This window comes from Octodon degus, unplaced genomic scaffold, assembly GCF_000260255.1.
Source record: "Octodon degus isolate 3935 unplaced genomic scaffold, OctDeg1.0 scaffold00001, whole genome shotgun sequence".
Classification (NCBI taxonomy): Eukaryota; Metazoa; Chordata; class Mammalia; order Rodentia; family Octodontidae; genus Octodon; species Octodon degus.
This window is the reverse complement of record NW_004524577.1, coordinates 28723498-28737402: the sequence shown is the minus strand read 5'-3', so window position 1 is coordinate 28737402 and position 13905 is coordinate 28723498. Positions and strand designations below refer to the sequence as shown.

At 36.6% G+C, this 13905-nt stretch overlaps 1 pseudogene; it reads right to left on the bottom strand.

Moving 5' to 3' along the window:
* LOC101580527 overlaps positions 1–13905 on the bottom strand; it is a 61707-nt pseudogene that overhangs the window by 39725 nt on the left and 8077 nt on the right.

Below are 13905 nucleotides of genomic sequence, written 5' to 3'. Positions count from 1 at the left end.
AAAAATGAAGTATAAAAAGTAAAGCCACATTAATGTGCTGAGCTGTAAAAGGCTCAAGTCAACAACTTTGGACATTGCCAGTCTTACAGAAAACCCACTACTATTATGGACTACTGGACTCTACTGGGAGATTCTGCTGAATTCAAGCACCTACAATATTTAAATGACAATGGAATGCCCTTCTCTGACAAAACTAACCAAAAAAGGGGATACAAATGAACAACCATTTTGTATCTGTGTATTCAAAATAGGATAGATATACAGCTGCATTCTCTTAATTTAATGAGTAGAGAGATTTGTTCTAATAGTGTTTGTGGACAGGATATCATGTCTGCATCTTATATAATGAGAAACCACTATTCATCTAATACAATGAATAAGACAACAATATGCAATGTATGAATTATTGAAACTGTGCTAGTAATTGGTTCAGAAACTGTCTCATTGCTATTTGTTTCTCAATAAAATTATTTAAAAGAAAAAAAAATAGTCACTAATCCAACCCCCAACAGAAAGAGATGTTGTCCTATATTCATGCCCACTTGCTAAGTGGTTCAATTCCTCAAATTGATTTAATCAATTATACCTGAGCAATGGTGTTTGTAATCTCATTGGCTGACCATAGTTTTGTCCTACCTTATGTCCATCAAAGCAAGTTTCCATGTTCTCCACCACCTTAGACCTGCCTCACCACATGGTTTTACTCCATAAAAGTCCTTGGAAGAGACAGCCTCCTGGGGGAAACCCACTCAGTTCCCCCATCCCTTCTGTCCCTCTCTCAGACAGACGCTTTCTTTCCCCCAATAAATATAGTCTACTCTTAACCTCCATTTGTTCCTAAAATTCATCAGTTTTAGAGAACACAAACTTATCCCAGGTACCTTTCAGGTTGGGAGTTTCACTTTCCCCTCTATCACTACATTCCAGAAATATTTTTTATATGTGGTTACAAAACAAAGAAAATAGGAACAGTTAACTAATAGGGCTGACTCTGCCTTATTATTGGGATTTTTAAGTTCTTTATCACCCAAAGAAACAAATTCCCTTTAGGGTTCCAGAAGAGATGGCATGAATGACAGGATCCTACGTAATTGTTTTGTTATTTATTTACTTGGCCCTGGTATCTGACTTGCCCTTACAAAGAACAATGCTTAATACCTGCCTAAAATATTTCAGTATCATTTTGTTACCTAGATCTGCCTCGCCAAACTCTCAATAAAAAAATTATAAAAACAAAGAATCAAAATAATAAATTAAATGATAAAATATCCATTATATAGAACATCATGTGACCATTATGTTATTAAACATTATTTCATACACAGTGTAAATGTGCCTAATGATGTTGTAGGCAGTTGAGTTAGATAAAAATATAATAGGTAGTCAGAGAGGGTTAGGCCCTCAGAAGGAGCCAGGATGGAAGACAAGATCTTGCAACTGTGGGAGAGACAGAAAGATACTCCCACTGTGGCCCAGACCTCAAGACAAAAGATCAAACAAATGCAATCTCATATCTCCCTAAAGATAAATGTCAGAGATTAATATTCTAAATAAGTCTCTATCACCTTGAGCTAGCCAAGAAGAAACACTAACCCAACTCCCTACAGGAAAAGCCGCTGTTCCGTATTGAGATCTACTTGCTAGGTGACTCCCTTCCCCATTTGATCCTGATCTAAACTATTTTTACCTGGGCAATTATGCTTGTGATCTTATTGACCACAGTTTGGGTCCACCATGCCAGTTACCTTAGACCCACTTCACCTCATAGTTTGCACTATAAAGCCCTCAGAAAAGGTAGGTTCCTTGGCAACCCATTTGGGTCCCCTTCTGTCCCTCTCAGACAGAAGCCTTTTTTCAGCCAATAAATAGATTCTACTGTTAACCTCCATTGTTCCTAAAATTCATTTTTCAGCTTTAGAGAACATAAACTCATCCCAGGTATCTTTCAGGTTGGGAGTTTCATTCTTATATTTATGACATGAAACTATATACTGGAAAGTGCTCAAAATGGTAAATTTTGCTATATTTACCTTACCATAATAAAAAGAACTGTCTCATAACATGGAGAGTGTTCACAATGTATCAAGTTCTTTCTAAACAAAAATATTACAGAACAAGCAAGAACAAATGTTAAAATCATATGAATCAGGGATTCCATTGGTTCACTGTATAAAGTCTAGAAAAGCTTACAGAAAAAGCTAAAAATTCCCTATATTATTCTAATATAATCACTATACATCCCTAAAGTGGGACAGTATGTAGCTCTAGACCCCTGTAAATCTCAAGCTTCTCTAAATTCCCTAATAAACTACTCTACCATGGTTAATAAAGTTCAAATTCTTACCTTCTCCTCAAAACCCAACACATTTCATCAATAGTTTAAATAGACTCTTATTTTCCTTATTATGATTTAACTTAGGAAAAATAGCTAAAATGTGCTGAATGCTGACTATGTGCCAGCATTATATAAATTATCTTACACATAGTATCCTGTTTAATCTTCTCAAATGGCCTTTGAGGTATCTGACTAAGGGGCCACAGAGGAAAGTGATCGATGGTTTTGAGTGTGCCTAAGGAGAGTCACATGGAGAGAAAACATTCTCTCAGGCTTTCACAGAGAGCAAACTGGTCAAGCAATGGCCGTGACACATCCACATGACTGACACTGGTAAAGGATCTACACACTGCAATATAGGGTTTCAGGTTAAATCCTGAGGGGATTAGACTGACCTTATCAGATACAAAAGTTACATTTCTTGTTATATACATCTTGCTTTATCTTGGTCTTAACCATCCAGCAAAAAAGGATGAAAACAAAGTATAAAAAGTAAAGCCACATTAATATGCTGAGCTATAAAAAGCTCAAGTCAACAACTTTGGACATTGCCAGTCTTACAGAAAACCCACTACTATTATGGATTACTGGACTCTACTGGGAGATTCTGCTGAATTCAAGCGCCTACAATATTTAAATGACAATGGAATGCCCTTCTCTGAAACCAAAAAAGTGGGATAGAAATGAACGACCCTCTTGTATCTGTATACTCAAAATAGGATAGATATGCAGCTCCATTCTCTTAATTCAATGAATAGAGAGGATTGTTATAATAGTGTTTGAGACAGGATATCATGTCTGCATCTTGTACAATGAATAACCACTAAGACAACAATATGCAATGTGTTAATTATTGAAAATGTACCAGTAATCAGTTGTGGAACTGTCTCATTGATATTTGTTTCTCAATAAAATTATTTTAAAAACCCATAATTTTCCAAATATTACATTTAATAAAATTTACACTTTGAGATCAGTTACTTCTTTATTTTTTTAATCACTTAAAGATGGTAAAAGAGGCTGCAAACTACACCCCAGCTAACTCTAAAACCCGAAGTCTTTAGTCTAATAATATTACTCACTTTTGAGTAGGACTCAATTAATAATCTTACTGTATTAAATCAAAGTTTGACTACATATTTTCTTTTTTTATTTATGTATTTGGTACAGAGTCTCACTACACAGCTCAGACTCGTAGTGATCCTCCTGTTTTCAGTCTCCCCAGCGCTGGGATTACAGGGGTGCTCCACCAAACCTGGACTCCATCACCGGCTCAGCATGCACCGGGGACTGGGGACTGGGGATTGAACCCTGGTTCCTGCACTTGCCAAAGCAAGTCCTTGGTCTGCTGAGCTTTCTCAAATGCCCTGCCCATGTATTTTCAAATTTCTTAAACAATTCTATCAGCTCTATTTTAGTATGTATAATCTAATAAGTAGAATTATTCAAATTTTCTTACATCAAATATAGAAATAGTATGTAAATGACTTTATAAACACAAAATATTAACTTGAAATAAACTCATATTTACCAAAAACTGAAAGAGATACTACTAATTCATTCAGTATAGGAATCATATGCTTTCCTTTTGTTATTATACTTAAAACTGAAGGATTTAAGCAATCACCACTAAAAATTGAAAGTGGATCCAGGGAACTGAACCTTTTCAAAGCTGCTGAAAATCTCAAAACAACAAGCATTATATGCTGTAATTTGACACATTTATAAAGCAAACATGCTGAAGACCAATTTAAAGATTTTTCCCTGAAAATTGGAATAAAAGCTAAGGCTTAAAACCAAAACTTTTTAGTAAGATCATTTCTTGGGTTCAATGATCCTGTGAAATTTTTCATCATGCCATACAGAATGGCACCATTTAAAATATGAATTTTACTTCTGGAGTCTTATAGTTAATATTTTAATATTTAACCACAGGTAATTCAAACCATGGAAAGATAAACTAAAGACATGGAGAACTTCTGTTTATTCCTCTGTTACCAAAATTTACCCACTCAATGTTCTCAGTAGTCTGCTTATTTTATGATTTCAAAATCAAAATGTCAGAGCAATCACCATGTATTCAACAAATACCAAGTATTATCCTATAAAACATGTAGGAAATGCTACCTAAATTTAAGACTAAAAAATCTAGTCAGGGATTAAGTGCAATTCCTGGCCTCAAGTACAATGTAACAAGTTGTGGCAGAATACACTCCTACTTCAACAATCAAATACAACTTTTTTTTTTTAATGTATTTGGTACGGGGTCTACAGGGTCTCACTACACAGATCAGACTCATAGTGATCCTCAAGTTTTCAGCCTCCCAAGCCTTGGGATTACAGGCTACATGTGTGCCACCATGCCCAGTCTTGACTGTCCTTTAAGCACACCCCAGCAGTGGGGGTTGGGGGGCTCAACAGGCCCGGGGTTCTAATCCCCACCACTGTGCTCTGCCTAAGCAGGTGCTTTAGTCTGCTGAACTATCTAGCCGGCCCTCAAACACTTTTTTTTTTTAATTTAAGGGAAGGGTCTATAGGGTGTTCAGGGTCTCAGTACTAGATTGGACTCATAGTGATCTGCCTGTTTACAGCCTCCCAAGAGCTGAGATTACAGGCATACACCACCACACCCAGTCTCAATTGTCATCTCAGTGTGTCCCGGGGGGCAGGGCTGGCACAGCAGACCTGGGATGGAATCCCCAGCCCCTGTGCCCACTTGCAGGCACTTTAATCTGCTAAACTATTTGGCCAGCCTCCAATACAAAATTTAAGTCCTCAAAAAACTAAAGAAGTTAAAAGAATTAAGTGATCTGAAATTTCAGAGTACAAAATCTTTGTGAGGCAAGCTATTCCTCATTGGCTATTTTCCTCTCTGAAGATATTTGTCCATTATGGGTGGATAATAACAAAGGATTATTCCCGGTCCATGAGAAAAAAATATTAGCAATGTTTTGGTGAATATAAAGCTGCTTTAACACTTCAGTATGGTCAATTTATTATGTATGGGAGTAGGAAACCTCTCTAAGAATCAAATGTCCTGTAGTTTCATCATAGATGAGACTAAATTCTACAAAGAAATGATGACTGTCTGATATATACACAACAATGAGAAGGACAGAGACATATTCCAAAGTACAAATTAAATCTCCCAATCTTTTCTTACATTAGTACAGTAAAGACCCAGGAGGTACTCAATTTAAAAAAAAATAACTCTGAGAAATAAGGAAGAACCAAAAGCAAAAAGAGTTTTACTAAAATTGCAATTGAAAGCAACTCAGGGGCCAGGGAGATAACTCAGTAGAATAAGTGCTTGCCTGGCAAGTGCAAGGGCCTGAGTTCAATCCTGACTTCCATCCAAAAAGAAAAGAAAAAAAGAAGAAAAAGAAAAAGAATTCAACTCAGTTGATAGGTCAGTAAATACTCCCACTCATGTTCTATAGTTCCCTTATATGTAATATCAAGTAAATTTTTAAAAAATTATAGACATGTGACAAGAAACCAAAAAATGCAATAAACAAAGTTTGCCAGAAACTTGAGATCCAAAAATAATCCATACTTCAGTTTTCCAAAAATGCTTTAAAATAATTTAAGGTTGAAATGTTTTAAAGCAACTAAAAAAAGAAAAACAATAAAAAGTTGGAAATTTTCAACAGAAAACCAAATGGAAATTACAAAAGTTTAAAATTATTATCATTATTATTTATATTCCACTTACTCAAATTGAAGCATAAAGAAAAGAAGAACAATAAAAAATATAAAAATTGTGGGAAAAAATAAATTTTTAAAAAGTCTAACATATATAACATGCAAGTAATTAGAATCCAAGAGGGAAGACAAGGACAATATATCAGAAATATTATTTGAAGAGATGATCAACAATTCTGAAGATCTGATTTAACCAAAAATCTACCCTCATTTCAAGAATCCCACTGAACCATAAAAGGATAAATACCAAGAAAAACCTAGTGTGGCAAATCACAACCAACCTACCTATCAAAGAAAAAGATTTTTTTTTTAAAGAAAGTTTTTAACAGGGAAGCACTAGGGGACTGGGTTCAATTCCCAAGCATTGCATACCCCACCCGGGGAGTGCACTGAAAGGCGATTGAGACTAGGCATGGTGGTGTGCACCTGTAATCCCAGCACTTGGAAAGCTGAAAACAGGAGGAGCATTAGGATCATTACAAGTTTGATTTGTGCAGTGAGACCCTGTAGACCCTGTACTAAATACATAAAAATAAAAATAAAAAAGATAAAGTTACAATAGGGGTGGTAGAGAAGTAGGGTGGTAATGATGTCAGTAGCTGACACTACAACAGAAAATTTGGAGGTCAAAATTATTAAATAAAGGACAGGTAGGAAAAACAACTCTAACAATCTAGAAATTTATGACCACCAACAACTTGGTCAGATGAACTAATAATGCTATTCAGTAAGAACTCATTCAAAAATGAAAGACAAAAACAAAAACATATATTACTGTTGAATCTGTATTGTCAGAAATACTACAGAAAATCTTCTTCTACTACAGAGTACAAGAAGTAATTCCAGAAAATGCAACTGAACTACACTTGGAAATGAGAAGCACTTGAGAATATATAATTTTTTTTAAATTAAATGTTCGAATGAAACCTATTGACAATATCATCTACAAATGACATCTATAAAGGTAAAATAGATGACAACAATAACAAAACACCTAAAGAATAGTAATTAAAGTATTGTAAGGTTCATACATTGTTCAAAATTAATAGAAACTAATCTTAAGTAGATTTTAAGAAAGTACAGCTACATTTACACATAAGCAGAATAAACGCTTGCATTAAATGAGACTGGCAGACTGAATTAAAATGAAATATCAAACCTTACTATAGTCTACTTTATATTTTCAATATAAAGCCACTAGAAGTTGACCATATACTAAATAAACATTAACTAAGACAAAACTGATGTAGCCACATTAATATAAAAGACTTTAAAGCAAGAAAATACTAGAAGTACTTACAACTATAAATAAAATGGTATGCTTTTTAGTGATAAAAGTGTCAATTCAACAAAAAATACATAAAATCCTATATTTGCATGCACTGAGAGACACTGTCTCAAAAAGGCAGTAAGATTTGACAGAGATAAAAAGGGGAAATGCAGAAAACAATTATCAAAACTGTCAATTTTAAAAAGGCCATGCTCAGGATCAGACAGCATAAGCAAACAACAATTAATAAAGACATAAAATATTTGAACATGCTTAGCTAACTTGACAAATTTGACATATAAGATACTATTCTTAACAATAAATATATTTCTATTTGAGGAGACATCAATTGTTTGCGAAAAGAAAACATACTGAATACTTTAAGCAAGTATCAAAAAATTCAATGTGCTATTATTTAAAGAATATTGGGGCCGGGGAGATGGCTCAGTACAATAAGCACTTCGCACTTCCCTGGCAAATGCAAGGATCTGAGTTCAATCCCCGGTTCCGCAAAAAAAAAAAAAAAAAAAAAAAAAGAATATTATCCCCAGCTGTAATGATATTAAACAAAGAATCAGTAAGAAGGGGGTATGGTGACTACAAAAGTTCAGCTATTAAGCATTAAAAGTCTAAATGAATTGTGGGTCAAAGAAAAGAAAAATAAAATTTTGAAATGAATACTAATATAACACGTTTTATTCTGTGATGGAGCTAAATCTGGGCGTAATGGCAATTTATATTTTAACATGTATATAGCAGAAGTTCAGAAAGATTTAAAAATATAAGCTCTGTCTAAAGGAAAGCTAGAAAACAATTACTAAATTAAGCTTATGTAAAGCAGAAAGAAAAAATGAAACAAAAGGTGAATAGACAAGGAAAAACGCCATCTATGCTAGAATTTCACTCACTGAAAAAAATTACCAAAATTGACCAACCCTGGTGTTATGATTTTGGGTTACTGCAAGGCAAACAATATAATACAAGACGCATTTTATAATAGTGTTTTATAATGAATCACCCAAGAATCATATAAGAAGTATAGGAAATCTGTGCACACACATAAACACTAATCACTCCAGCTGGGGGCTGAGATTCTAATGTCTTGTATGACTCTAACTGAACACCTAGAGCTCAGGACAATGCCTCCTACATGTCCAACTGGAGGCCTGCAGCCCACAACAAAGTCTCACGCAGGTCTGCTTCACAGACTGTGCTGGAAAGGCCCAAAGGTCAGTGGTGGAAGCTAGGAATCCTATGCCAGCAAAACGAAGGATCTGTGCTAGCAAGCTGAGGTATCTGAACTGGAGCTAGGAAGCAACACTCAAGGTAAGCACCGCAGCCCTCCCAAAAGTACCGCAGCCATCCTCAGCAACAGTGTGGTCCCGAGCTCCTCCAGTGAAGAGGAAAGCTGAGTTCCCATTACGATATTACAAGCTTCTTTATGAGGCTGAGCAGAGCACCATCTTCCCCTCCAGAGCCAGGAATCGATGCTCAAGAGGAGGATCAGCGCTTCTCCAAAGTTCATCAGGAAGGCCAGCATGACAAGGTCCTCCAGCAGAACAGCCCAAGAGAACTAGCAGCTTCCGGCAGCTCCAGCAGCTTCTCCAAACAGGATCCCTAACAGCATTTCAGCAGCTTTTCTGTTCTGCCTTTATGCTGCTGGCAACAATCCTCAGATGGGCCTCCCGCACCCAGCACTACGCTAGTTTAATTCAGCTGGTGTAATAAGTTGACCACCCATTAGAAATCCACTACACCCTGGCCAAGCATTGGCCGTGACTCATCCACATGACTGCACTGACAAAGGTTCTACAATCTGAGGTACAGGATCTCAGGATAAATCCTGAGGGCATTTCACTGACCTTGTCAGACCAAAAAGCTACAACTCTTGTTGCACAGGTCCTGCTTTACCTTGGTCTTAACCATCCAGTAGAAAAGTATGAAGATGAAATATAGGAAGTAAAGCCATGCTGTTATGTTGAGCTGTGGGGGACTCAGGTCAATAATTTCTGACATTGCCAGTTAAACAGAAGACCCAATGCTATTGTGGGCTACTGGACTCTTTTAGAATATTTTGCTGAGTTTACACACCTATAATATTCAACAACGGAACTTAAAAAAAATTGGGGTATAACTATGAATGTCCATTTTGTATCTGTGTATTCAAAGTGGTTGGGATAGATATATAGTTGCATTCTCTTAATGAATAGAATGATTTTTTCTAATGGTGTTTGTAAGTAGGATCACAAGTCTGCATCTTGTACAGCAATTAACCACTAAGAAGAATATATGCAGTGTATTATTTGTTGAAACTGTACTTTTGATTTGATTTGAAACTGTCTCATTGCTATATGTTTATCAATAAAACTTTGAAAAGAAAAAAAAAAGAAAAAGAAATCCACTACACCTGATGACACTAATTGAGGGGAAAATTATGAGTAACAGAAACAAAAAGAAATATCACTACAGACTCCATTAATTTTATAAAGATATCTCAAATAACCTCCTACCAATAAATTTTAAAATTTGAATAAAATATACAAATTCTGAAAAAATATACCTTATCAAATAGTCATACAAATATCTGAATTTACATGTTTCTACTAAAGCAATTGTAGGCATAATTTAGATCTTTTCAACAACAAAGACTCCCATCCGAGACATCCTTCTAAACATTTTTAAGACAAAATAATAATGCTAATACATAAACATTTCCCAAAAGGAGAAAAATAACATTTTCCAACTCATTTAATTCAGCATCATCTTGATAATAAAGTATGAATGATATTATGAGAAAACTACAGGCCAGTATCCCTTATGAGCATGGTCATATAATTTTTGAGCAAAATTTTAGAAAACTGAATCCAGTAATATATAAAAAGTATAGACATCTTATTAAGTACAGTTTGTCCTAGGAAAGCAAGAATGGTTAACATGAAAAAGAAATTGTATTTTATTATATTAACAAATGTGTAGGATAAAAGTCATCATTTCCTGCCTCTATATAAAAGATATGGAAAAAATGATTTTTTGTTTTATTTTTATATATTTGTTACAGGGTCTCATTACACAGCTCAGACTCATTGTGATCCTCCTGGGATTACAGATGTGGGCCACCACACTTAGTCTTCGGTCTTCAAGGCCCAGGGCCTGGGTTGGGAAGCAACAGCGTGGCATGTGGTGCGGGGTATCAAACCCCAGTCCCTGTGCTTGCCTAAGCAGGCGCTTAGTACACTGAACTATCTTGCTGGCCCAAGTGGTGTTTTAATATCTATTAATTTTTAAAAGGTATGAGCATATAAAAGTTTTTGAAAAATCTTTTGGGCAGTAATTCACCAAATTTCCCTATAAAGTTTACAAGTAAACATTATAAAAGTCCTAGAACAGATAGGCAAATAGGGAATAATAAGAAAACCAGGAGAATTATAGGGCTGAACACTAAGACTTATGATAAAGCTAGATAATTAGGACAATATAAATTAGGATTAATAGAAGACAATAGAGTGCACAAATACACACATCCAGTCACTGGATTTACCATAAAACCACTTCTGCAATTTACTGTGGAAAAGTTCATTTCACTCTTTTGTTTTTTTTTTTTTTTTGGAAAAGCTTATTTCAATAAAAAAGTATACATAAGCATATACATGGTTTAAATAGATTTATAAATAGAAATGTGGGTATAGCTATAAAATATATGTATGATACAAGGGCAAAAACTGATTTGTATACTTTGGGATATTTAACATCTTACTTTCTGTAAAAATTAGAAAAATTGAAAATAATACATTGTTGGGGCCGGGGAAATGGGCTCAGTAGAATAAGCACTTCCCTGGCAAGTGCAAGGGCCTGAGTTCAATCCCCGGTTCTGCCAAAAAAGAAAAAAAAAAGAAAATAATACATTGTCCACATGCAAAGCACATGTCTGTGTACAAACACAGCAATACAGAAGTTGAGGGCTCTCAAGACTTTTGTTTTTTCCATTTTTGGAAAATGAAAACCACCAAATGAGACCTAAATCTTAGAAAGTGGGTAAGCAGAGAGAGAAAGATGGCTTATGGGGTTGGGGGTCTCTGAATCAGAGATCCAGTGCTCAGAAGGTACGTGAGGATAACCAGGCCTATCTTGGGTCACAGTAGCCCACCCTGTCCCACCATCTGGGAAGAGGATCAGGCTGAGGAAAGGAGCGAGCCATTCAGGGGTAGTCCTGCGTTTAAGAGGCTCACGGTGCTTCCCTCGGTCCTCCTCACTGCCAGGCCGCACACAGGACCCTGGTGAGAGAGGTTTCCCCAGTGCAGACAGTAATAATAAGTTGCACGTTCCTTCCACATCCAGTGAGGCTAATGTATGTGAAAGGGCACCTTTCCGGGGCTGAAAAGCCATCAGTGGGCTCCCACTGGATGGGAGTGAAGAATGACTCCTGGTTCAGAACAGCAGGAGGAAGGGAAAACCGATTCTGTACTAACTGCAAGAAAGAGAATCCAACTGGGTGGAGCCATAAGACTGTTTCTGTGGAAGGGGATAGGACAGACATCTGTGGTCAGGCAAACAGTGAATGGCACTTGGGCCAGCAGGTTTGGGGCTTTAAAACAGACAAGGAAAATCTCTGTAGGAAAGATATGCAATATTTATACATCCCTCTGAAATCAGTAACAGCAATTGAATCCATGGAGATCTGTAGGGGATCAGAGCCAGAGCTTTAAGCCAGGGCATATATTCCAAGGAAGCAGCAGTCCTCAAGGTTCTGGGTAGGCCACTGACTAGCCCAGGGGGGGAAGACTGGTTGGCTATTCAAAATCAATGATGCCATTGCAAAGGAAGTGGGTACAACGTCTTGGTTAATACTATAAGGACTATATGAAGGATTTTGTTCTTCTATCTGTTCATTTGGTAATTTTACTGTATCCTTGCTATTTTGTTGGCTCTGATCAGCCTGGTTATTTTTCTTTTATCTTTTGACTTCTACTTCTTTATCTGTATTGGTTGATTAACACACTTTTACGTTTCAAGGTTTATCACTTTGTCTTGCTCACTTTTTTTTTTTTTTTTTTTTTTTTTTACCATTTCTTTACTCCTATCTTGTGAGGCTTTCTCCTCCCTATTCTTTATTTTTCTCTTCCTTTTATCTCACCTTCTTGCTTTCCTCATCCTCCCCTCCAACTATTTAATGTCATAAATATAACAGGGCCCTTTATAATTGCATTAGCAAACAAGAATTAACCAGAGCTATCAATTAAATACTGCTATTTAAGGGCATGTCAGGATAAATCTTAACAAAACTGGGCTTAGAGGATCCAAAAGTAATTACCTACGAACATATTAACAGGTACCAACAACCCACAGCCAATCTTGATATCTTAGTTACTTTTCTCATTGCTGAAACAAAATATCCAACACCAAAATTCAAAGGAAGAAAGGCTTAATTTAGCTATCAGTTTGTAGAGGTTTCAGTCCAAATCAGTTGGCAGGGTGACAGGGCAGAGGGGCACCAGAGAGGAGAAACAGTCCATGGTGTGGTCAGTAGAAGGCAGCCAGCAGCAGCAAGCCTCTCTTCTATCTGTCCTTTTGATACAGGGGTAAAATTGGTCTTGGGTGGGTAACCTCCAAACAATATAGGGAACCTCCAAATGACATAGGGAAAAATGATCTCTGAACCTGACCTGCACGAGTTCATGTTCTCTAAAGCCGAAGAATGAATTTTAGGAACAAACGGAGGTTATGAGCAGAATATATTTATTGAGAGAAAGAAAGCTCCTGTCTGAGAGAGGGATAGGAAAGTGGGGCCTGAGTGGGTAGTTCCCCAGGAAGCTGTCTCTTTTAGGGACTTTTATAGAGGAAAACTGTGGTGAGGCAGGTCTAAGGTGGTGGAGAAGACATGGGAACTTGCTTAGTTGGGCATGAGATGGGAAAAAACTATGGTCAACCAATGAGATTACAAGCACCATTGCTCAGGTAAAATTGATTAAATCCAGTATCAAATGGGAAAGCGAGTCACATAGCAAGTGGGCATGAATTCATGACAGGGTCTCTTCCTGTTGGGGGTTGGGCTAGTGACTCATTTGGACTCTTTCAAATTGATTGATACTATTTAGGATATCAATCCCTAATGTCCATTCCTAGGGAAGTATGTAACTGTTGCTTCCTCTTTTGTCTTGGTCTTCAGGCGTAGCCCATATGGGAGTGTCTGACTCTTCCAAGTTGAAAAGTCACCTTGTCTTTCATCTTGTCTCCTTGAGGGCCTGACCCTGTCTAACTGACTATAATATTTCTATCTAACTTGGCTGCCTACAACACTTTTATATTCTATCTAGGTTGCATCACCTATGATGGGTACTACCATACCATGGAAGGGTTCCACAAGTTACATAAGAGACCAAAAAAATTCCATCAAAAAACTCCTAGGGTCAATGCCCAAATTCAGCAATGGAATTAATAACCAAATTCAAAATCAAAGTCAACAAAATGTTCCTGTACATCAACAACAAATGTACTAAGAAAGAAATGAGATGGGGCTGGGGAGATGGCTCAGTGGAATAAGCGCTTCCCTAGCAAGAGCAAGGGCCTGAGTTCAATCCCCGGTTACACCAAAAAAAAA